This window comes from Coffea arabica, chromosome 10e, assembly GCF_036785885.1.
Source record: "Coffea arabica cultivar ET-39 chromosome 10e, Coffea Arabica ET-39 HiFi, whole genome shotgun sequence".
Classification (NCBI taxonomy): Eukaryota; Viridiplantae; Streptophyta; class Magnoliopsida; order Gentianales; family Rubiaceae; genus Coffea; species Coffea arabica.
In genome coordinates this window covers 44,838,955-44,866,026 of record NC_092328.1, presented here as the reverse complement: position 1 = coordinate 44,866,026, position 27,072 = coordinate 44,838,955, and the positions used below count along the sequence as shown (strand labels likewise).

At 32.6% G+C, this 27,072-nt stretch overlaps 2 non-coding genes across 2 annotated transcripts; both read right to left on the bottom strand.

Moving 5' to 3' along the window:
• Window positions 1-16,544: 16,544 nt before the first annotated feature.
• TRNAS-GGA (transfer RNA serine (anticodon GGA)) lies at window positions 16,545-16,631 on the bottom strand. Its single transcript has one exon. It is a non-coding gene; the product is annotated as a tRNA-Ser (tRNA).
• A 799-nt stretch (window positions 16,632-17,430) lies between these two features.
• On the bottom strand, window positions 17,431-18,559 carry LOC113711028 (uncharacterized). Its single transcript, XR_011822081.1, has 3 exons — window positions 18,004-18,559; window positions 17,774-17,903; window positions 17,431-17,640 (listed from the first exon to the last, which is right to left on the bottom strand). It is a non-coding gene; the product is annotated as an uncharacterized protein (transcript).
• Between the last annotated feature and the right edge of the window lie 8,513 nt (window positions 18,560-27,072).

Here is a 27,072-nt window from a genome sequence, read left to right as displayed (position 1 = left end):
GAGTATTTTTTGAGGGTATTTATTGAAAGTAATCCAATTTTTTTTTTTTTTTATATTGGACGCTGTATTGAAGGTAAACCTTTCAGATATTTCAAGGTTCTATACTAAATCATGATGTTATAAAGAAGAAAATCCTTCCAGATATCATTTTTTTTCACTGATTAATTTGCTTAGTTTTAGTTATCATAGGTGTGTACAATAACTTTAAAGATTAGTAAATTGCCTAGTCAAACTTTCAGTTGCATGTAATCACTAACCCTGTCAAGATCCTTCATGAAATTTTTTTTGAAATGTGGATATGGTTGGATATCTACAAAGAAAGTAACAGAGAACATGAATGAGAGAGGAGTTTTTGCTTCTCACTGATGACTCGTGGAGAGGAAGTCACGGCCAAGATTTTTTCTCCAAACTCCCTTCTGGTGCGATTTTTTTTTTAAACTTATATTAGTACTCTTTCCCCGGCCTCAAGCATATTTGATTATTATTATATGTAGCCCCTCTTTCTTCTTGATGTAGTCTCCTCAATATAATTAGTACAATGCAACTATATATAACAACTAATGATAAAACGAAATAGCTATAGAATAAAAAAAGGAAAACAAAGATAGAAGGAAATAGAAGTACTTCCATTGTACTTTACATCTTAATCATTTATTATATAAAAAAACTATTCTTGTTTTGAAGATAAGAAGTACTATTATTGTTTGTTCTACGTTTTGGTCTGATTTTAATATTATGATTGTCATTCATAAGCTGCTATATATGGATTTGTTTGTCGGTTTTCCTAACTTCCATGTGACATTGTCGGATTCCCGAATTATTTCGACGTAGAAGTGCCTCGCTTGGTGAGAGATGATTTTGCTCTTGATCAATTGGGTTTTTCAAACTTTCGTAGACTTAGAATGTAGTAAGTGCCATGTGATTTTTTTCTTCAATTTGTGTTTGTTGGCAGGGAGTTTTCGTCCATTTATAAAGGGAAATTCTGTCAAAATTTTCTTAAAAATAAATAAAATTTTCCATTAAAAAAAAAAACTTCCATGTGAGATAAACATTTGATATTTTATTTTATTATAAAAAACAGTTGAATGCTACTTATTATCTTGTAAATTTTTAAATTTGATATATTTTATTTACAATATTTTGCATTACTATGTGTATGATTATAGCAAAAATTCCACGACACGTGCCTCTTGGTGCCCCCCCACCCCCCCCCCCTCCCCCTGATCCGTCCTTCCTTCTTATTGTGTCATGTGAGTACTGCTGAAATTGAGGAGGCTCATGTGAGCACGGAGAACAAACTTTGAATCACGAAAAGTGCACGAGGTTATTGTTGAAAGTTGAGCGCAAGGTCCCGCTTGATAATTCAGTTTAATATTTAAATTTATTTTTAAAAATAAGTAATAAATTTGAATACTTTTAAAAATAAGTGATAAATTTTAACATTTAAGCATATTGATAAACTATTGATAAATTTTAACATTTAACCATATTGAGTTATTTAAAAAATTTGGGATTGCGGTAGCTTATTGAAAAGTACTTTGTAGTAGAACTTTAAAAAAAAAAATACTTATCAACTGTTTAAGTGCCTTTAAATATATTGTATGAAGACATAATTTAATAAGTACTTATTGTATTGAATAATGTGTAATTTGAAAATTTTTTAAAAGTGTTTATCTCTTTATTTGGTTCATAATCTAGGATAAAATGATTAAATCTGATGTTTTATTTTTTAAATCACAAAAGCTACTCTAAAGCACCAAATTTGAGCTTTTGCTAAAAGTACTTTAAAACCAAAAACTCTACTCCTAATTTTGTGAGATGGTAATTATCAAACACGTTAAAAGTACTTTTAACACCTAAAAATACTTTTTTTTTATTAAAAGTACCGCAACCCCAAATGGGGCCATAATACAGTATATGCTTAAAAAGTTAAAATTTCAATACTTAATAACTCAATAATTTAATGGATTCATATTTCATATTTCAAATTTTAGATTTCAGATTTTAAATTTCAGTTTTATCAAATGCATCCTAAGACTTGAGAAGGACAAAAATTCATACCTCAAACTAGAAAAGAAGCACTAGGCTTAGGTACGATTGAACGTAACGTAAAACCATTACGAAGAGATTCTGGTTGGCTTTTTCTTTTGCAGTTTCTTGTAATTTCTGAAGAATTGGGTAGGAGCATGTGACTATTTGTGGATGTTAAATCAAGTTTCTTTGTGTTAAAGTTGATAAAATTTAGTGAGAATGGAAGAGGTATGCTTTTGTTGTATCCGATTTTGTTTGACTATTATATTTGTTTTAAGAATTTATACATGATTATCAAACGTTCACTGTGCTATTTTTTGGCCATTTGTAAATTCTAACTAGCTTTTCTAAACCTTAAAAGAGACTTCTTGAATTGATTGAAGAGTGAAGCAAACTGTTAGAATTTTTATAGTGGTTTTAAACCACTTTTGATGCTTAGTCCCACTACGGAGTTTCCTTGTCAAATTTCACTTTTTAAATCCTGACATGTATCACGTGAAATCACTTAAATCAATTCCTACAATACGACTTATTACACGTGTCAGGATTTGAAAAGTGTGGATTGATAAGGGGCTCCATATTGGGATTGAGGATTGGAAGTGGTTTTAAACCGGGTGAAGACGACTTCAATTTAGTGAACTTCATCCATGTATGAAGAATCGAGTTTCAAGCACGAGAAGGGCACAAGCACAGTTGAAGGATGAGGCTAACGAGCTAGATTAGATCAATAGGTGATACGATAAAACTTAGTTGAAGTATCTTAAACCTTTGTAAGGATTTGGGGCAACAACAATCACTATTGGGCATCAGACAATGTGCAAATTTTAGCAGATGTTTGCTTGAAATGTATAAACAAATTTATTAAATGCATATCTGATATTTTATTTGATGGGCTTGGATGCTGCATGGAAAATTAGAGAGTGAAAATACCTAAATATAAAAATAAGAGATCAGATCATCATGATAGAAATGTGAAAAATAATGATTAAAGGTTGTTTTTAATTTTAAAAGTATAACCCTATTTTCTACTATTTGGTGGGCATGGATACTGCAGGGAAAGTATGTATCCATGAATTATCATCGTAGGAGAAAAATGTAAAATGAAATTGGCTGGTTAGAGCAGGTAATATGTCCAAATCCATGGGCCGAACTACAAGTTTTAAACCATTAAACGTTTTTTTCTCTTGAAAAGTTGAATTTTTTTTTTAAAATTACTGTGTAAATTTGATCTTTTGCCCTAGCAAAAAATTAAAAATATTTCAAGTTATATATTTAAGTTTTAGTTGAATTAGAATTTGCCTCCTCAAAATAAACCTCTTGGTACGTTCCACCTATACTCAAATCAATTATGAACTGTTCATACACTGGTAGATAACCAACGACTCAAGGTGTGTAAACAGCATGTAAAAAAAAAAAAAAAAAGAAGATTAATATTCTATTGAAAGTCTATTGGCTGTTATTACTATAGTTGTACTATTCTATGTGTACCTAGGTTGCATGTGGCATTTTGTGTAAAATGATTACTGTTCAACTACTAATATTGATCTTAATAATGGGAAGAGAAGTTTAAACAATTTAAAACACTAAGTACATGTAGTTGCTTGCCTTATCCTTTTTAAAGAAAAAAAAAGAAATTTGATTGACAATTGTTCTAAATTAATATTTACAAAAAAAAAAAAAGAAAAAGATTAAAATGTATTACATCGATCTTAATGGAGTACATCAATCTTGAGAGAAAAAAAAAAGAAGAGACTTTCAAGATTCTTAACAACCAATCTGCTACACTATATGCTACGTACTGCTGGGCAGAAAGTGCAAAGACTAAATACAATGTCACAGGAAAATCCACCAGCCAAACTCCCATCCACGTTTATTTAAAGACTAAATAAAATGACTAAATGAAGTAAAAGCTGATAACAACAACGATATGAAAATCTGTACCACCACGAATGATAATATCTATATATCCAAGCCTTGCCTGCTAATGACAAAGATCGCTAAGGATGCTAAGCAGTGGCGGAGCTAGGAATTGCAATTAGGGGGGGCGAGTCTCTGTTATTTGGATCAAGTCCAAATAACTTTCAAATATTATTGTTTGGGTCCTTGAGAGGGGACAAAGTGAACATTTTTATCAATATTTTTGGGCGGGGGGCAAAACAATATAATAAAAATTCTTTTACTTAGAAATTTTTTTTATAACAATTGGAGGGGGGGCAAAGTGAAATTTTTTATCAATGTTTGGGGGGCAAAACAATATAATAAAAAAAATTTTACTTAGGAATTTTTTTTTTAACAATTGGAGGGGGGGCGGTTGCCCCCCGGCCCCCCCCTTCCCTCCGCCCCTGATGCTAAGTACGAGACAAGAAACTAAGTAGGGCTCCATTTGGATGGGTGAATTTGGATTTCGTAAAAGAATTTGAAATGAATAGATTTGGAAATCCTCATAAATCAAACTACATGGTTTATTTCTTAATTAAGCATCATCAGGCAATAAAGAGAACTTAGGATTTCCAAAAATATGTGCGCAAATGTCTGAATTCCATTTGTCATTCTTCTTCGCGATTGAGAAGCAGTTTTTACGTTTATTCTCCTTCCTCTGTCTCTCATGAGTCTTGCCTTCTGGGCAGCGGCGATCTCTTGCCACCTTGTTTGTACTCCAGGCGATTTCTTAGCATTCGAGACTGCGAAGGTTGATGTGAGCATGCAGAACAAAGTTTGTACTTGAGAGCACGAAAAAAGCACGAGGACTAGTCTTGAAAGTGAGACTTGAAGCAGAAGAAATTTAGATTGTGGTTGGCATTTTCTTCTTTTTCTTCATTCAGAGTGAAAAAAAAAAACCAAGTCTTACGGTTGATTGAACGTAATGCAAATAAATAGCAGTACCTTGTGGTTAGCTTTTTCTCTTTCTGCTTCTTGTATTTTGTCGATCCATGCGAGTACGTGAGGATGTTTAGCCAAAGTTTCTACGGGGCAGATGAGTTTTGTGTAATGTTTTGTTCGGTTTTTACATTTGCTTTAAGATTCTTGTATGGTTATGCAAATGATGAAGTAGTGAAGCTTGAAAGTAGCATTATTTTTATAAATAGTTATTGAAAAATTATCTCTTTTGCAATTTTTTGAAAGCAAAAAAAAAAAAAAAAAAAAATTACCTGAGGTACCGAAAGGTCCAAGCTATGATCAGTTCTAATGTGTCATAACAGCAAAAAATCGATTATATCCCCAAATAGGCAGAAGAAAAAAAGCCACCACTATTATTCAAACTCTTTTATATATAGTATAAGAATTTTTTTTTTTTTAAGATTGCTTTGAAAAAAATAGTACATTCAAAAAAGAGTAAGAGATTTAAGCAAAAATTGAGCATTTAGAGAACCGTACAGAAAGATAAAACAAGAAGCTATGGTCTGAAATGTTATTTTCTTTAGTAAAAATTTTGGAGTAGAATACTTGAATCTTAATGTGGACTTCCAAAAAAGATTTATCACATACTGTTGAAGCATAAAGCTTTCATTTTGAACTTAAATAGTATTAAATCCTATTTTATTCGACTTTAAAAGAAGGAATTAACATAAATTTGTAAAAAAATTCAGTTCTTTTCAGTTCATTCAGAATAAAATTAGTAATAGAGCCACTACTTTGGAACAGGTTGAGATATGCCCAGAATACATGGCTGCTTAGGACATGATACGACGTGCGTTGTCCGTGCTTCATCCTTCAAATCGTTTACATTCTGTTTGTCATTTATCCTAGTGTTTTCATGGGAGTGGTTTATTCTCACAAAATTTTTCTTATACTTTGTGTCAAAACGTAAATAATATATAAAGCAAGAGCAGTTCAAGAGTTGGAAACCGTAAAGATTTCTATATAAGCTCTGATGATTGATAGAAGTACCCAAATACTCTTTAAGTGAAGTTTATTGAATCATATAGCTGTTGAGCTTAGGAAGCTAAGGCACAGGTGCTAAGGTCAATTTCTCTAGGATTCTAGATTGAGCCTATTGAAAGTGCTTCAGGTTTCGAGCTTAAATTCAATGAAAGCCCCTGATAAGTTGTCAAGCTTGAGCTTGCAGCCAATGAAAGATGTTGAAAAGGTCTGCTGGAGAAGCTTAAGCCTAGTGTTGGTGAGCCTTGGCTTGGATACAGGGATGTGAAACCAGTATCAGCAGTGCTACGGCAAAAAAATGAAACGTGTCTAATTAGTGAGTGCTTATAAAAGAATTATTAGAAAGTTTCATGTATTTAATCCTGTTTTACAAGATTCAATCAGTAAGTACTATGCTAGTAGATAAGATTTTCTACAAATATACAATTATAATGAAAGAATTTGTTGAACAGATAACCAGCTACTTAAGGATCCACCTCATAGAAGTCTTCATAAAACTTGTAACATCCAAAAAATCAAAAAGTGTTAGTCAAATCTTTCATAATATAAATGTAAAATAAAGCTTTCTAGTCTAATGAATCAAGTAATGCGAACAACTCTTTCTTTTCATGCATTTGTAAATGTAAAAAGATCCCAAAACTTGAAAGAATTCGAAAATTTTTGCAATGATTTTAATGAAAATGTTAGGATTAATATCTTAAAATGACGAGGAATTTAAAAAAAAGAATAATATTGAACAAAGATACAAAAAACTGAAAAAAAAATTGATATAGAATTTCTCCCTTTGTCTTGTGTTGGTAGATCATCATTTCTGATCATAAACAAAAAATATTGTTATTGGTTTCAAAATTGATTTGTTAAAATTATCAATGTAATGTAAATTATAATGAAAGAAATGACTACTTACTCTATATCCTTGAATGTTGGGCGAAGTTGCCCTTTGCTCTTATGAAAGGCACATTCTCCCTTGAATCAAAAAATTGCAACCAGTAATTGCCAGAAAACACTGGTCTTCTTCAGAATCTTTAAACAAGAAAGAAATAAAGCACCACCGAATAGACACTACAATCCAAATCTCAAATTGAATTAAAAATGTATGAAAATTAAACAAAATTGTTAGTATATAATGAATCGACTAGTAAATCGTGTCTCAAATCATCAACTCCTTCTCCCATCTACCGGATCTTTTGCAAGAAAGATGATATGTTCCCTTGCTTTTAGAATTTATGAAGAAAAAAAATAAGCAAATAAGCAAGAAAACGGTAAGCCAGAAATATTTTTGTTGCTTCTTCTCTAGTACGAGTAGTGAAGATCTCCATAGCTTTTGCCCGAGATGAAACATATATAGTCATTACTATATTTGCATTAAAATAGCCAACAATTTGAAAGACAAATATTCTTGTTAACATAAGATAGAATGCATGCGAAGTTTTCTAACCTCATCTCATTGAAGTCAGCTTCAGTGAGAGTCCTTGTCTCTTCCATGGGTGGCTCCCTATCAAGTGATTCAGCTGGGACCGGAGGATTCTGCATTCTCAAGAATATAAAGTTGGAAGCTAGAAGTGTATGGTGTGGTGTGATAGATCTAAGAGTTTGGCCATGGGCTGTATTTATGCTAAGAGTATGGCTTAACCCCACAAAAGAAAAGAAAATTAGACGTGGCAAATGAACGCTTACTTGTCACTCTGCAAGTTCTACACACTTTGAGGAGTTTGTAACTGTTCATCTTGGAGGTGTTAAAGACCATTGTCCTTTTATCATGATAACCCTAAAGCAACCTCTCTCTCTCTACCCCTCTATACCCTTACTTGCAAGCCCGTTACTTTATGATGGATAAGGGATTAGCTGTCCTTAGAAGTGTTCAAATAGTAAGGAACGGGAGGAATGCCAATCCCCTAGTTGTGCCATTAAATGACCGAGAACCGACTCAATCTTAGTGAATACTTCGTGATCATTTGCTGAAAGGGTCTATTAAGCTCATTTCCTACTCCACCTAGAGAGGATTTCAGGCTGGTAATGACTTATTTATATCATCTGAAATGTGTCTTTAACTTCAATCGTACAACATCTTGTTAGACCCAGCAGGCCTGTAGTTTGTCTGATGATGATGAAATGTTAATTAAAAAGCAAGGATTAAAAATGAATGTGTTGGATGATTCAGGAAATAAACCAACCAAAGGAGCTAATAGTACCAAAATAACGGTAGTCGGATCAAGTAGCAGGAAGCTTGATAAGCAAGGTCTTGGGTTGAAATCTTTTGGATGGAGATAACTAGTACCGCTTGCCTCATTTTACTGACTTTTTTTTTAAAAAAAAAAAAAGAAACATTATTTGAAGAAATTAGTAGAATAGAGTCATATACAACTTTATAAGTTTAATACAGATGGAACTAGGATAAGGAAAATCAAACGTTTGTTAATCAGAAAAGCTTTCTCAGTTTTATCATTCTTTTATTGAGAAGTAGATGTTTCTTTTTTGCTCTTTTCTTTTTATTCTTCTTATTCTTGAACTAATTAAGAGTGAAAACGAAAATGGTTCATTGAATTCGTAACTTATATTTCCAGCATAATTTTGGGACCATATGTGATTTTGAACTCTTGTAAAAGCCACAAAATCCTTGACAGGTTATTTGAAGGACAAAGCCCGAAAAGCGCACGAAATCTGTTCAAGGATGACTAAATGTACTCTACCAAAGAAAAAAGAACTGGCTATATGTCCGAAAGAAATTTGAAAATTAGCTCCTTAAATGACACTAAAAGAATGTTTAAGGAAGTAGCACTACAACCTAAGCTTATTAATTAATAATTAAGAAAAAAAAATTTTGAGCAAGAAAAAGAATGGAAGTGTAATAGTTTTGATTGCATCAAATCAAGTAAATGATTTAGTTTCCCACTTTAAATGCAAAATCCAGATCCCCCCAACACCCATGCAAGTCCAGAAAAAAAAGTAGTTAGTGTTGAGTGAGGAAGCAAGAAAATGAAAATGAGGAAAAACAGCTTAAGCAGACTCCTTTTTCCCCTTTTTCAAGGAGATCGCAGAAGCTCCATTAGTAGTAAATCCTATCAGCGGTGATCAAAGCCCTCAGTCAAACGTCAGAGAGCAGGATTGGTTTCTCCCAATTGCCAATATTGGGAGCATCAAGAAAGCCTTGCCTGCTAATGGCAAGATCGCTAAGGATGCAAAGTACGAGACAAGAAATTAAGTAGGGCTCCATTTGGATCGGCAAATTTGGATTTCGCAAAAGAATTTGAATGGATGCATTTGAAATGAATATATTTGGAAATCCTCATAAATCAAACTACATCCTTATTTCTTAGTTAAACATTTTCAGGCAATAAAGACTGAGTGCAAATGTATGAATTCCATTTGGAACAGTTTGAGAAATGCCCAGAATACATTGATGGTTTCTTAGGACCTAATACAACGTGCGTTATCCGTGCTTCATCCTTTAAACCCTTTACATTCTGTTTGTCATTTATCTGAGTGTTTTCATGGGATAATTTTGTTTATTTTTATACTTCATCTCTGTAATTATGGAGTAGTTTATGCTCACAAAATTTTTCTTATACTTTTGTGTCAAAACGTAAATGATATATAGAGCAACAGTAGTTCAAGAGTTGGAAACCGTGAAGATTCCTATACAAGCTCTAATGATTGATACAAGTACCCAAACACTCTTTTAAGTGAAGTTCATTGAATCATATAGCTGTTGAGCTAAAGAAGCTAAGGCACAGGTGCTAAGGTCAATTTCTCTATGATTCTAGATTGAGCCTATTGAAAGTGCTCCAGGATTAGTGGAGCTTAAGCCTAGCGTTGGTGAGCCTTGGCTTGGATAGAGGGATGTGAAACCAGTATAAGGAGTGCTACTGCAAAGAATATATTAGCTCATAGAATAAGGGTACAAGCTTGCCTCAATTTAATTGAATAAATTGTTAGAAACAGTATAAATAAATTAAATTGCATTTCCTCTTTTGATGAATTTTGTGATCTTTCCTATTATATTATGTGTCCTACCAATCATTTCTATTATTATGCTTTGCCCTACCATGCTTATCATGCTATTGTCTGTGAGAAAATAAAAGGTTTTTTTTTTAAAGCCTCAACCAATTTTCAGACTATTATGATTGAAATTTAGAAGGAAACAAAGAAATTTCAGTAGTATGTATGCACTGTGTGAGTGCAAATATTGAACCAAAAAAAATACCAAAAATTCAAATAAGAAATAGCAAGAAAAATCAACAGAATTAGTATTTCTCTTTGTGTAATGTGAAATAGGTTTAATTAGTTTTGTTTTTCATTTAAGTATGAAAAATTGATGTAAATAAGCAAAAAAAAAAAAAAAAACAAGTTTAAAAAGTGAATAGCAAGCTTCTCTATTCAAGTGAAGGTGTTAAATTGCTCTCTTGTCCATTCTTTTGGTAGGGAAGTGAGGTATTTCGCACTAAAGCAACTACGACTGTACTACTACTGCAAAAGAAGTGCATTTAGGGGGTATGAGGAAGAGGCCATTGGGAGATACTTGGCCAACATCAGGGATCCTGGTAAAAGGTAAAAGATCAATATTATAACTTTGTTACATGACTTATTTATGCTAATTCTGGTACGCAAGGGTTTCCAATTATTTGGCAATAATTCAATTTAGAAACTTGTGGTTAGATGAAAGTTATACATATGCTAATTCAAGAAATAGACTAAGGCAACTTCTTTTAGTTCCCTAGAAATCATTTAAAGTTTTATGTATGATTTAACACCATCCATTTAATTTTATTTTCTCTGTGATTTTTTGTTTTTTTCTTTTGCAAATGTATGTGTGCACTTTAAGTTATAACAAAATTGTTTCGTTACATTTTTTTGACCTTTTCTTTTCTCAATTTATGGTATTGTCTAAAAAGATTACGGTTTAAGAAAATTCAAAATGCAGCACATTATGTTATAGCCTGTTGCTTGAGTGTAAAATGCACGAAAAGTGCAACGAAATCTAGTAATGATGAAGCACGAAAAATGCACGAAATTTAATAATGATGGTGGAGAATTGAGCTTTTTGAGCCTTTTTTTTTGGTAAATTTATACTAGACAAAGTGACCCTATATGAATTTTAAAAAAAAAATCGAATTTATATTCAATGGAAGAGGGTAGAAGTGGAAACAAAACCAAACAATGCAACAACCACAAGCCCAAAAAACTCATCTAAAGATTTAGTCAAACCCAAATATCGTAGATTCAGTTGACTCGTCTCAAGATGTATGCTCATTCGAATATTTGGACCATTTTAGGTGACTCGTTATGTAGGTTCATTTGAATATTAGGCTCAAGATGTACTCCAACTCGATTATCGTATATTACTATAATATACGATATTTGGTGCAGTTTAGTTGATTTAATATTAGGAGTGGTTTAGTTGATTTGATTAGGAGAAGCCGAGTTCATATTTTGTTTCTCAGTCAATTAGTTTATGAGTGATTTAGCTAGTGGTCTCTCCCTTATCGAATTTTGTGTTCTTTTGCTGTAATTCCTATGGAAAATAGTCAAATTCACTAATCTAGTAGTCATTGAATACATTCTTTTTTCGGTTTATTTGCTATTTTCTGCATCATTTATATCCAATAGGCAGGGTTTTTAAAACCTATATATGAAATTTCATAGGCATCGGACTGCACAAATTAATATTAGATTGTTTTGGTGTTTGCAGTTTGAATCTTTTTAACAGTGTAGAGGCTGAAAAAAATAATACCTGACTTGTATCATAACTGAAATGTCATGGCCGAGCTATTATGGCTGAATTGTCACGCCCGAACTACATTGGTTGGACATGGTGAAACTATAGTTATGTCCGAATCTATAGATGAGACTTATCATGTTATTAGTGGATAAGTGAATGAACTATCAGAATTATCCCCGATAATTTGATAACATTACTAAATCATCATCCTAACTTATGAGATAATAACTAAAGAATTAATATTAGATTGTTTTGGTGTTTGGGGATTAATGGAATTGTACAGTAGCTTTAGATGAGAAATAGATTTTTAGCGATATAATAGCGTACAGAAACAGTGAAAAAGATTGGAGATTGAGCTCTTGATCATTCTTAAGCTATATACCGTGTGAGATTCTGTTCTGGTTATAGTAACTCTTTGTTACCCATGCATAGACCTAATAAAAAGTTCAGAAAATTTGTGAGAATTGAACCAACCAAAGTTCTAAGTTAATAGTATAATACAACTTGCCTGAGGTACGTTGAAAAGGAAAAAAAAAATCTTGCCTGAGGTATATGAGGAAATTTGTGGAAGAAGTAAAGAAAGAGGGAGAGAGAATAGAATTTGTTAGCAGCAAAACCATGTTGAATAGGGTGCAGACAAAATTGGCGCATCTGGGCTATTCAATGTTCTTAATTTGAGATCGGAAAGTGAATTGGAAGAGCTTTCGATTTACATTTCGACCAATTTAATCCCGGTTCAAAGTGTGATAATTTTTTATTTATTTTAGCATTAAAAATTTGAATAAAATTGAAATATATATTTTAAAAAATAAAAAATTAATGCAAATCAATTGAATTTCTCGATTTTACTAGTTTTTATTGATTCAATTGATTTTTGGGTCAATCACTGAACCGGATCACAGGTATGTCCGATTCTTGAGTTCGACTGGTTAATCTGATCCAATTTTCAAAAACATTGGGCCCCTATGGATACAGATTTACACGACAAAATGGAAAGTAAACTTGTGGATTAAAAGGCCCGTTGGCCCAATCTATGCCAAGTTGCTAACCAGTACTACGCTCAAATTATATGGGATTACGAAACTCCACTGACCAAGAAAAGTTGGGATTACGGAACTCCAAAAACTGACCCTACGGGATGGGGATATGGCGAAATCGGTAGATGCTACGGACTTAATTGAATTGAGCCTTGGTATGGAAACCCACTAAGTGATAACTTTCAAATTCAGAGAAACCCTGGAATTAATAAAAAGAGGCAATCCTGAGCTAAATCCCGTTTTCCGAAACCAAAGGAAAGGTTCAGAAAGTGAAAAAAGGATAGGTGCAGAGACTCAACGGAAGCTATTGATAGGGTATAATTTGTTAGCAAATTTATTATTGATTTCCCCTTCTATCCCTGACAGATATTGTGTTAATTGCTGATATTTACTCATATTTGGTATTTGGAATCAATTTCAGGAGTGAAGCAGAAAATTACCAAAAAGGAGGGACTTGTATGGAAAAATGCAGACTTCTAAGGGCTTCAACCTTTAGGTCCTTGAATTGGTGGGGACCACAAGCTAGTGCAAGACATTTAGTCATTTGGGCTTTTCAAAGAAAGCAACGTGGAGAGACTTGGAACAACAAGTACTTTGGAGGCTTTGTTCACATGTGCGGGGACCACGGATAAGAAGCATGAGTCATTTGGACTCTAGGAAAAGAAACGTACAAGACTTTGAATTTGGTGTGGGGACCACGGGAGATAGCATTAGACTTCCTTTTGGCTTTAAAAAGGGAGAAACGTACGAGAGGTTGATCAATCAATAGTTTTAGTTTAGGCTTTTAGCATAGTTTTAGTTTTCTTTTCTTAGCTCTTTCGCATGGTTGTTCTCCATTAATGGAGAACTAACCTCCTAATTCTAGTCAAGGGGACAACTGAAGATTTGGTTCAACAATACTGTGAGATCTAATTTATTTTAATTGTTTCCTTCATTTATTAGTATTTGTATGTTTTCTGCTTTAAATTGTTGTTATAGCTATCGTGTATGATTGAATAGATGCACAATATTTAATTATTCACGTAGGCTATTTGCTAGTTAGGGGTAATTGAATCCGTAATTGTTCGTTATCTCTATCTCAGTAGCAACTGGCGTAATTGGATTTATGTCAGGGGAGCATACGATCTAGTTTAAACAAACCCTCGTAGCGTGTTTGTTAGTTAGGATTGGGCCTTTCTAATTATTAATGCAATCTAGAAATTAAATCCTACGGTCGTACCTAGGGTTGTTTTTGGGTTAGAGAAATAGCTAACGGTCGTACCTTAGCTATCGATAAATTAAGGAAGGGTTGGTTGTTTAGCGCGTGCGAGACAACTATAACCAATCTATTAATAAATGTTGGAATTATCTGTGATTCGATGATCAGTGCATGAACCATTTCTGAAGTGTACCCTTGGCTAGAGTTTTCCCTTAGTTATTTCTCTTAATCAATTATTTTCTGCAGTTAATTTATTTAGTTAGCATTTAATCCAAAACCCCCCATACTTTGAACTCTAGAAGAAACGAACTATCCCCAGTCCCTGTGGATTCGACCCTGCTCACCGCTATATACAAAATCTGTATTTTTCTCGAGTAGGTTTTTATTATTGCACAGGTTCGGCACCTGTCAGCTATTCTAACAAATGGAGTTGGCTGCATTAGTAGAGAAATCTTTCCATCTAAAATTTCGAAAGGATAAAGTGAAGGATAAACGTATATACGTATTGAATACTATATTAAATGATTAATGACGACTCAACTGAATCTGTATTTTTTATATAAAAATGAAAAGAATTGGTGTGAATAGATTCCACATTGAAGAAAGAATCGAATATTCATTGATCAAATGATGCTTTTTTTCTTTCCTTTATTTTATACTGAAATCGTTGAATGCATTTGATATCGATTCCTATCTTAAAAAACTGTTTTCTTTTTTTTTTTGATTTCTTATCTATCTTCTATAGGAAACCCCCATTTGGTTCAATCCAATATGATTTTATCATTTCTGTATCCCCAATTCAATATAGATGAATATATATCTTAGATATATATATATATCTCCCTGTCAGCTTTCCAATGCAATTTTGAATAGTTGAACGGTCGATTCTTTTTTTTTTGTCGTCTTAATTTTCGCCTTTACGATTTATTTACTTTACATTACAACATTAATTACATCTTTATGAATGAAAACGGAGAATGTCTCATTAGTTAGAACTCCTAATTAGAATTAGAAATATATGATATAGAATCAAATAATATAAATATATATAGAAGTATAAAAAAAGAATTCCAAATGTCATTTGAATTCAAAAATGAAAAATTTAACTAATTTAACTATACTAAAACTATTTACTATCTAATAGTAGATGATAATTCGAATTTAATCGAGTGATAAAAAAAATCGAAATTCTATATCGCTATATTAATCATTGTGCTCTATAATATTCAATAATTTATTTGAAATTCTATTTTATTCTTTTCTAGATCCATATCGATTATGAATAGATAAGAAGTAATAGTTACTAACTAAGATTCTAATAGTTTATGGAATTCCTATCCATATAAAATGGATATTATATGAGCCCGCTTAGCTAGAGGTTAGAGCATCGCATTTGTAATGCGATGGTCATCGGTTCGATTCCGATAGCCGGCTTTCCTATTTATTCAAATTTTTACGTAATTGATAATGTCTCAAAGAATATTAAATAAAAGGGTGTCGTCCCCCTTTTCCAAAAGCCATCAATTTATAATTTATTAAGTTATAAGAATAAGAACTTCCAACTATGTCAGGAAGGGGATATCCTTTTCTATAATAGAAAAATAAATAGAAAGGAGTGTGGATATTTATCCAATTCATCTCATTCTCTTTTATAGTACACAAGCATGCTATTTCAATAAACTTCGCTTCATTTAGTTCAGTTTTGTTTTAGTTTAGGTTTTAAAAAATTTAATAAATAAAATAGAAAAAAATGAAATTCATTCAAAATAAGAATAAGGAGTCTTTATGTCGCGTTACCGAGGACCTCGTTTCAAAAAAATACGCCGTCTGGGAGCTTTACCAGGACTAACTAATAAAAAGCCTAGAGCTGGAAATGATCTTAGAAACCAATTACGTTCGGGAAAAAAAACTCAATATCGTATTCGACTAGAAGAAAAACAAAAGTTGCATTTTCATTATGGTCTTACAGAACGACAATTACTTAAATATGTTCGTATCGCCGGAAAAGCCAAGGGGTCAATAGGCCAAGTTTTACTACAATTACTTGAAATGCGTTTGGATAACATCCTTTTTCGATTGGGTATGGCTTCAACTATTCCTGCAGCTCGTCAATTAGTTAACCAGAGAAATATTTTAGTTAATGGTCGTATAGTAGATATACCAAGTTATCGCTGCAAACCCCGAGATATTATTACGGGGAAGGATGAACAAAAATCCCGAGCTCTGATTCAAAAATCTCTGGATTCATCCCCTCAAGAGGAATTGCCAAGCCATTTGACCCTTCACCCATTCCAATATAAAGGATTAGTCAATTAAATAATAGATAGTAAATGGGTCGGTTTGAAAATAAATGAATTGTTAGTCGTAGAATATTATTCTCGACAGACTTAAACCTAACTAAACTAAAAAAGGGTTTGGACATTTTTCTGCCCTTTCGTCAAAGTAAATTAACCTAAAGTTAAGTAAGAAAATTCGGGTTTGACCTGAATTTTCTCGCTTTTATTTATCATAAAGGAATATTTTCATTCCTTCTTTACTCTTGATAGTTACAGAACTTTCATTTCTAGTATTTTATGTGTCACAACAATTAGGAACAGGGAATCTATATAAAAGAAAAGTCTAACAGTTGGAATAGTGTTATTCATTTCCCATTATTCTTAGTCAAATCGGTAAATTAAAACGGAAAGAGAGGGATTCGAACCCTCGGTAAACAAAAGCCTACATAGCAGTTCCAATGCTACGCCTTGAACCACTCGGCCATCTCTCCTATATAATGATTATGATCCCAAACCGAGTGAATGACGAGTCATTTATATTAATAATAGATTATTGTATAGGTACGTCTAATCCATTTTCACTATAAAAATCAAAAATTTTTCATCATAGAACGATTAGTCGATCTTTTTTCTTCTTTGGATCATAATTCCATGAAATTGAAGAAATTGACATAGTTCTTTTCGTTGATATGTTATACTACTACAATTGTAGTACATTTGGATGAAATCTAATCGGGTTCAAATAGTTCTTATTGATTCATACAGAGTTCCGCAAGGGAAAATTGCAGAAACCTCTCCTAAAGTTTGACAGTAGTATTTATCTCCCCTCTGATTTAAGAAATTGTATCGACCACCCCTAAACTTAAGGAATCTATTGCAGTTTCAGTCCAAGTTAGAAAGAGTCCCATTAAAAAATTGTTTAAAGGAATAAGACGAGAAATTTGTGTCAAATTTGCCCTTCATCTTGCTTGCCTAGTAATATTAGTAAAGGAAGAACAAAAGTTATTAAGGATCAATAAACTTCAAGAAATATAAGTGTAAACCATTTCTAATGCACCTGTAATAGGTTAAGCATCAGGTTAAACGGCTACATGATAATTTGGCTCCGTTGCAACTCTAGACTACAACACATACTAGCTTGCATATTCCTTCTCTCGCGGCTGCGAGATGCTAAAATTTCTCATGTGTTTCTGAAAGCAAATAAATTAGCTAAGTTGTGAGGCAAAATGGAACCCTCTTTTGTCATTTTTGTCTAATCTATTTTCTACCAAAAAGCAAAAACAAACATACTTAAGAGCACATACTAGATTGTTTATTATAAGAAAGATAATATTAATCCCACTATTAAATACTCGGGACTGACCATATATTTCACACAAAATGGAGGTGCAATTTTCTTAATTTCTATAACTGATTTGATACAAATATTAAGAAACAAGCCAAAATTTTTCCATAAGCTTCATGACCATGCATCGTCCACTTTGCTCCATCCAGCTCAAGCTGCAATTCATTAGCAAAACACAAGAGTCAAAATCAAGTGACAATTTAGATGAAAGAAATTCAACAAAAAAAAAATATTACGGTGCCTTAAGCCAAATGATATTAGAAGAAATAAGCAGAGTGGCAATCAAACCTTAGGTTAATTAGTCTTCTCCCTTCCAGGAGGAGGAGTATCATGGCCCATCCCCGGACTTCTACCAGGACTGGTCTCCTTTACGTTGTAATAACTATTCCAGTTCAAGGATTCATATGCCATTCCGAACCTTAAAAAAAAAAAAAAACCAATTTAAATTAAAATTCAAAGATGACAAATTGCTATCGTGAACTCAATGTGACTGAGAAAGTAAGAGAAAGAACTTTTACTTGTTACAATTCATAGCAGGATCAAAGACCAATGGAAAATTAATTTTGCAAAGCTGGGGAAGGAGCTTAGCATTCTCCAGCATTGAGTCACTAAGCCCCGTGGAGATCGCTTGCTTGAGACACCGGCAGATAAATCTAGTCGATGATTCGGATGAAGCTAATTCTTGCAATGATTTGAGGCCTGCACAGCAAGGAGCACTGTTGGCACCAGAACCCTTCAGAAAAGTCTGACAAGGGAACAACTTAGCCATGGCATTCGCACAAGAGATGCTATAAGCTGGGGTGCCAATCAGTGCCAAGAACACGATTACAATAGCCCAGGTTGGGCTATTGGGGACGGTGCACATCTTAACCATTTCTGGGAATCTTTATGGACTTCTATTTTTAAGGGGGCTCTGGATTTCTTTTTTGATTGAATGGTGAAGATTGAAGAAGATTACCACAATTTTATAGTGGTCTCAAACCGATTGAAGACAATCAAAGTGCCGAAATCATTTTCTATTTGAATGAAAAATCACGAGGCTCATCGCCCATGAATGTAACGTAAAAGCGTTATAGTAAATTTTGGATTAGCATTTTCTTCTTTTGCCGAGTGTAAAACGTCATGCATAGAAGCTTTTTGCCATTTTCTTCTTTGTCACCATTATAACATAAAAACGTCATGCATAGAAGCTTTTTGTCTTTTTCTTCTTTGTCACCATTATAACATAAAAACGTCATGCATGGTTTTGATTTGGCTTTTTCTTCTGTTGTTTCTTTTAAGCGTCACGCATAAACGTGTAATGGGCTGGGGAAAGTTTCATTATGCTTTGTCCCATTTGAGGCCAGAAAAGTGCACGAGAGCACTATTGTTTGGTGAGACAGAGAGATGATCGGTAGGTGATGCACTCTTCCAAACATGCAAGGTGCAACATATTTAACTTGTTGCCTGAAGCAATAGACAAAATGTTTAATGAAATTGATGGTGTCGAGCCCTATTTTTTGAAAAATAAAATAAATGATTTAAAAAATGGTTTTTATTTGAAAAATTAGTTTTTGATTTTAGAAAATAAATAAAGAAAAAAGGCCTAAAATGGGACTTAAAAAGTACGATGATTTGTCCCCAAAATAATAGTTTAAAAAGGCTTTTTAAGAAAAAATAGGAGCTGCCACTTGGTATCGAGTTTATGTATACCAAATCACCTAAAAATGTATTTTTTTTAAAAAATAGATAAAACTCTTTTTAGACGACTCCAGATTTTTAAAAATAAGATAAAAGAGTTCGGGAGTCACTGTTGAAGAAAGTGAAGGCAAAGATTTGATAAAATCAAACCTAAGGCACCCTTTCAATTTAACTAAGACTAGTTGCCAGATTTAATCAAAAATTTTTCTAAACTAACCTATAAAACTTATCACATTTGGATGTTTCTACATGGATGCAAATCTAGACCTGAAGGATATCGACAGGGTCGAAATATCTCTTCAAAACTTAATTGGTGCAAATCACATTGATTATGATATCCAAAATGATTCTTAGAAGAGGTCATGAATAAGCAAAACGAGATTCGAATAAAATAAGAATTATAATATATAAATATACGTGACCTAAAAGAGAAGAATGCAACATAACGGGTATTGAGAACTAAAATTCGTGACTCAATTTTTCTTTTCAAAGAAGGGACACAAGCGTGCTATGGCTAAGAAACCATACTCGTTCATTTCCCATATTTGAAGAGTGACTCTCCTAACCTAATTAAGCAAATGGACTAGTCTATTTCTATTTTCCTAAATGGAATGCAAGTCTAAATGTCATGTTTTGCACATATAGAAGTAAGGGAGATAATAAATAGAGAAAATATCGTGCAAAATGAGAAAAGGGCCTAAAAATGAAAAACATGTATGAAATGCGATGAATGTCACGCAAAGAATGTGAATCTAGCGCAAAAACGGCCTAAAGGGTCTAGTATTGGACTAGTCCATTTCTACAAGTTTTCACTAGCGTTGGACTAGTAAGAAATCGGGAAAAAGGCCACAACTAGCGTTGAACTAATGTAGTGACGTCATGCATTTATTATAACTAGATAAATCATATAAAATATAATTAAACCAAGTAAACACATAAAGCACGTAACATATAAGTATAATATTTAGATGCAAAGGCCCTAAAGAAAACAAATAAACACATAAGCACACAAGCATGCAAACACACAAGCATAAAAACTCACATAAAGATCTAACTATTATATTTGGGGCCCTACCTACAATCTAAGGGTGGAATTTGAAAAAATAATAACCTAACTATTACATTTATTTAACTAATTACATTTTAACAAAACTAAAGCCTATCTATTACATAATCTAACTAAATACATGTCTTGAGCATCTATCTATTACAAATTGGCATTTAAATGCCTCTCAAATAATCCATCAAAATAGAATAAATGAAACTTAAAATGAATAATTAAAAGAAAAGCACTCAAAACATGCAATTATACATTAAAAAACACATAGGAGCACATAAGAGGGTTTAAAAAATAAAAGAAGGTAACTCGCTTGAAGTAGTGGTTAAATGAGGTTGAATTTGTCCTATTTATACTCCAAAATCAAGAAAATGTTCAAGGCACTAATTTAATTAACAAATAACTATAAAGAAGTGGAAATAACCATGAAATCTACCAATTAAAGCATTTTTCATGAAATATAATTAACAATGAAAGAAGATAAACAACTTATTTTTAAGAAATCAAAGCTACTAGGGACCTATTACAAAAATTAACAAAGTTTTTAAGGTAAAATTATAATTATTATAAAGTTTAGGGATCAAATTAAAATTAAATTAGGGACCTAATTGAAATAATTCCAAAGTTTTAGAGCCACAATACAATTACTCAAAAAGGGACTGATATGCAAATTTCATTACCAGATTTCTTAAAACATCAGGCCATTGGGCCATGTATTTCTCCTTTAGGCCGAAAGCTATTTGGCCCAACGAAAGCCCTAAGGAAAAGGGTAGGTTGGCCTGCCATTTTTCACCACCCCAACCCAACAGAAATTGCGTAGGCTTTCATCCTCCAAACCCAAGCCAAAACCCAAAAATAAACCAAATCCACTCTCTAAAGCCCACCCAAATATCATTGCCCAAATTCTTAAACTATTTACTAAACCCAACAAGACAATAAATCTTTCCAAAAATTATTAAGGCCTAATTATGTGTCAAAATCCAGAATTAATTCACCCAAAATTGGTTCTATTTTTCCAGATTTTGGGCTATAGTAAAATTATTTAAAAATTTAACGGCCAAAACGCAATTTTTAGAACTTTCCATGCATCTTGTTCGAAGGCTTTCTTCTGCTACTCTGAAAGTTCGTCATCAACTCAACAAAAATGCCAGATAATCCTTAAACACACAAAACCATATGACTGACTCATATCCTATTCTCATAACTCAACATTGAAGGAAATAAAAAATCGAAAATCAAGACAAAACATGAAAGATACAAGCCAATGGCAGCAAAAGGAAACGAAAGAGAACAGCAAATGAAATGGAAGGAACTAGAACATTAGTTTAGGGGAGTACCTGATGAAGCCTTTCGGATCAAACTAGAACAAGGAAACACGCACAAAGAGCAGCTGTAGTCAACTTGTTTAACCTTCAGACATGCACCAGCAACTTGAAGGTCAGATTCGAGGGTTTTCCAGGTGTTTTTTCTACAATAATTTTGAATAAAAATTGCTCTCCCAACGTCAGAGAGTGTGCAGAAATCAATGGCTTTGTGAATGAAGCCAAATCGACGGAGAAAATCCTTGCTCAAGAAGGCGGGATGATCAGCCTTATCCAAGGAAAACGCAGCCGGAATTTTTTCTTTTTTCTCCCTCTGTTTTCTTTCTCTTCTCTCTTTTTCTCTCTTTTTTTATTTTCCGCCACCTCCCCTCTTGTTTTTCCTTCTTGTTTTCCCTAGTGCCGCGTTTTTTGTTCCATTTATACGAGACAAGGGTTGCTAAACTCTTATCGCAAGGGTTCATATGAATACCCATTTTTGCTGCAATCTTAGCCATCAGATGGCTATTAACTCTGGAACTTTCTTGGCGCTTCAGATTAAGGCTAGGTGGCAAAAGGTTTGAGAAAAAGAAAAATGAGAAAAATGAGTGGAAATGGGGTGCAAAATGCTGCATCAATTTCCTGTACTGATGCTTCATTGCTAGTTCTTGTACCAGCTTAAGGAAGAAGACGCGCACGTGCAATGAGAATTTTTTTTTAACAAAATTTGATTTTGATTTTCTAGTTTTTCTTTTTTGCCTTTTATTTTCTTTTCTTTTCTTTCCCTAATTTTCTAAAAAAATGAATTTAAATGATTTTTCTTAAGAAATAAAAATATCATGAGATGGAATGAATGAATAGATAAATAAATAATAAATAAAACAAAAATAAAATAAAATAATAAATAATAAATAAAATAAAAATAAATGCAAATTTTGGTGCCTACATGGATTACATATTCTATTCATTATTTGGTGGCCATGGACATTCCATGAAAAGTTGTAACGCCTCTGTGTCACCTCTGCACGTTTAGGAAAATGACACTCTTGCCCAAACTATTCAGGCCCTTGATCCGTTCCAAATGTAAGGAAGTTGTATACACGCCGCTCAAGGTAGGTAATCAAGCTTAGTAGTCTCTGTACCTAAAGCAAAGTCCAAAATTTGTAGATTAAAAAAAAATTGAGTTGTTAGCAGCAATGAATCCCTTGGATGCTATTATGTTGTTATTATCGACTTTTGATAAATTTTCATAGGAGAATAAACTGTTTAGATTACAAATAATGATTTAAAAAAAAAAAAAACCAGTTTGGATCGTATGTAATTGGATGGGGGAGAGATTGGTTGAGTGATTTGGGAGAGGGCAGAGGCAGAGCCAAGAGCATATATATATATATATATATATATATATATATATATATATATATATATATATATATACATTTATATATATATATCGAAAATACACACATATATAACAAGTTTTATTAACATATTGCTAAAAATCATCCAGCATGATTTAGTTTACAACTCCATCCTAATGGTAAGTTGAACAGGCACTAAAAATGATAGATCTTCAAAATGTTCATAATTGTACCTTACAAGTACTCATCTTCTGAAAATTTTGTAAAATCAATACATTATCAATTTTGTTGAAACAACTTTTTCAATGTAAGTAACTGAAACTCTTAATTTATTAAAATAATCTGCGAACTACCATTAACTTGGTATTCTATGAGTTTCTTTTAAGAAATTTATCTATAGCCTATTATGAATGAAAATCATAATAACTTAATTTCGTATTGTAAACAAAAATTTTGCATCCACTTCAAAAATTCTTGTTTTTGGAAACTTTGAAGTTTGAAAGAATTGGTTTTTCCATTCCACTCAAGAAAGCTCATCTCTTATTTTGAGAAACTTTAGAAGAATTTATTCTTGAAATAACTTCCATAAATAACTTGAAATAAATTCAAAATTCTTGTGATGGAAAAAATTATGAATTTTCAATTATTTAAGGCCAATATATGTAGAAAAGAAAATTTGTTAAAATTCAGTGGGGTCAATATATATATAAAAAAAGATTTGTTAAAATTAACTATCAATAGTAAAAAGTCAAAATCAAACTAATAAATTAAAAAATTTATGCTGCTGCAGCAGGTGATTTCTTAACATTAGAGACTGCGAAGGTTCATGTGAGCATGCAGAACAAAGTTTGAACTTCAGAGCACGAAAAAAGCACGAGGACTAGTCTTGAAAGTGAGACTTGAAGCAGAAGAAATTTAGATTGTGGTTGGCAATTTTCTTCTTTTTCTTCATTCAGAGTGAAAAAAAAAAAACCAAGCCTTACGATTGATTGAATGTAACGCAAATAAATAACAGTACTTTGTGAAGAACTACGTCGATCCATGCGAGTATGTGAGCCTGTTAAGCCAAGTTTCTACCGGTCAGATGAGTTTTGTATAATGTTTTGTTTGGTTTTTACATTTGTCTTAAGATCCCATGTATGGTTATGCAAATGCATCAAAAGAGGACATGCAGTTTTATTTATACTAGTTCTAGCAATTTATTCCTCTAGATTGAGACAAGCTTGTACCTTTATTCTATGAGCTAATTTATTCTTTGCTGCAGCAGCACTCCTGATACTGGTTTCACATCCCAGTATCCAAGCCAAGGCTTACCAACACTAGGCTTAAACTCCACTAATCTAGCCCTTGCCCAGCTTCTCCAGCTGACCTTTTCAACATCTATCACTGGCTGCAAGCTCAAGCTTGGCAACTCAAGAAGTAGTACTTGAAAAAAAATAATAAGATATTAAAAAGACAAGTAGCACATGGATCAACTTATCAGGGACTTTCATTGAATTTAAGTTTGAAACCTGTAGCCCTTTCAATAGGCTCAATCTAGAATCCTAGAGAAATTGACCTTAGCACCTGCGCCTCTGCTTCTTAAGCTCAACAGAAATATATATGATTCAATGAACTTCACTTAAAAGGGTATCTGGGTACTTCTGTCAATCATTTGAGCTTATATAGGAATCTTTTAAGGTTTCCAAGCCTTGTTCTATATATTATTTACGTTTTGATACAAAGTATAAGAAAAATTTTGTGAGCATAATTACAACGATATAGTATAAAAATAAACAAAATTATCCCATAAAAACACTAGAATAAATGACGGACAAAACCTAAATGGTTTGACGGATGAAGCACGAACAACGCACGCTGTATTAGGTCCTAAGCAGCCATGTATTCTGGGCATTTGTCAAACTGTTCCAAAGTTTTGGTTCTATTACCGATTTTATTCGGAATAAACTGAAAAGAACCGAAATTTTTACAAATTTATGTTTATACATTCTTTTAAAGTCGAATAAAATATATGACTTGATACTGTTTAAGCTCAAAATGAAAGCTTTATACTTCAAGAGTATTTGAAACATCTTTTTTGGCACTCCACATTAATATTCAAGTGTTCTACTATTCTACTCCAAAATTTTCACGGAAGAAAAAAGCCTCCTATTTTGTCTTTCTCTACGGTTCTCTAAGGCTTTGTTTGTTTGATGGGAAAGAAAAAGTGAAGTGAAGTAAGATAAAGGAAAAGGAAACTAACTTTTTCACATGTGTTTGGTTAACAAGAAAATGATGCAAGAAAATACAAATTCTTGTGTTCGTTTAGTCGGAAAGTTATGGAAAAATTGATTAGTGTGTTTCTTAATAGAAAATATTCCATATTGAACTTCTTCATTTTTTTGTATTTAATATATATGAAAACATGTAATAAATGTAATGTTTTGCATATTGGAAGAGTTGTTTACCTCAAAATTTGTCACGTTCTTCATTACTTAGTTTATATATATATATATATGATATGAGTGTGTATAAGTTATTTTACAAATATATAGACATAAAAAGGAGCATAAAATATAAAAGAAGAAAAATAATAATGTCATATAAATTTAACAAATTACTAATTTATTAATTGTTAAAATAAGAATAAAATATCTAACTAAAAGCCGGATTTTTGAATTGCAAATTCTAAGATGTTCTAATTTATGTAGAAGTTTAGAATGGAGAAAATAGTTTAGAAAGAAAGGAGCTGTAAAAGAAATCTAGTTAGTTTAAAATTTTCAGGATCACTATTGCGTTAATGTTGCTGTTTTCCATTGTCCAACTAATGGAGCATAAAACTCCTATTCATTTGGCATAGTTTAGTCTTGTTTTCTTCAATCTATAGGAGGTCACAACCAGCTTCTAATTTTGTATAGAGATATGCACATGACTTATGTTTGAGTGATTTTCCACAGATTGTAGTAGAACAATCAGGGAAGGGCAAATCACTAACAACAACTCGTCAAAGTTATCTGGAACTCTTTTTTGGGAGATGGTCGAAGACACTGGCGGAGCCATGTTGCTCCAGGTGTGGTCATTTGACTCCACTAAATTTCTGAAAATTTCATATAGTTATAGTAGTATATATTTTGGATCTTTGCCCCATTTCCCAAAAAAAAAATAGTGGGGTCAATATTAAATGATCAAAAAAGTTGAGATGGGACTTTAAAATGCAATAAATAGTTTAGTGTCAACTTAGGTAAATAATTTTTGACCAGGCCAAAGCACCTATTAACTTTCTCCACTTTTCTTAAAGTCCATTAAGTAAAACATAATTTTTAGGGGGAATAAAACTGAAATAAAGAAAAAAAAAGGCCAAGAGTAGTTAAAATAAAATACGATGCACACAAAACGTCATAAACTATCGAAGAAGATTAAAGCGTCAGCAACTTTGAACACGTGAGGCAAAAATAGAGGAAGCAACAACTTGAAAAATATCAAGACTGAACCAAGAGTTTAAGACAAAACTAAGACGATAAATTTAAAACAACTTGCCAGGAGAAAGAAGAAAACACTCTCAACTCTCGTCTAGGTTCATATTTGGTCTAAACTTTGAGGTTAGTGGAAGTTAAAACTCAAGATTTGAGTTTTTAATAATAAATTTATAGGGTTTTAGCAACGCTTTCTCTCGATTGTTTACTTGAATGTCAATGAGTATTGGGTGGCTCTTCCCACCTCAAAGATTGTTCAAGCGGTGAGACTTTCCTTCACACTTATAACCAAGCATCCTACATTCTTACCCCTTCAACAACATATGTGGGATAAATTCAATAATCTCCTCCTCCTCGCATCTTGCCTGGGGAAATGAAGCTGACACAAGCCTGGCACTAGGAAAGAAAGGCCAGAATTGCCCTTTCCCCACCATTGAAGGCGATCTAAATTTGATAGCTAAATCAAATTTTAGATTTTATGCAGCTTAGATAGCCGGAGTTAATTTTTTTTTTTTCCAAAGTGACATAATCCGGCGAATAGTATGCAGAAATCACACGTGTTGCTTGAGTTTGGAGTACACTGCTTAAATTCGTATATGATTTGATGGTGGGGATGTGGTATATTCAAGAAACTGACAACTGTTAACGGAAAATTCTATGGTCATTTTAGGTACCAATTTCTCAATATATATTTACGATAAATGATAGTGGTTTATTTTTAAAATTTTTGAAGTTCTTA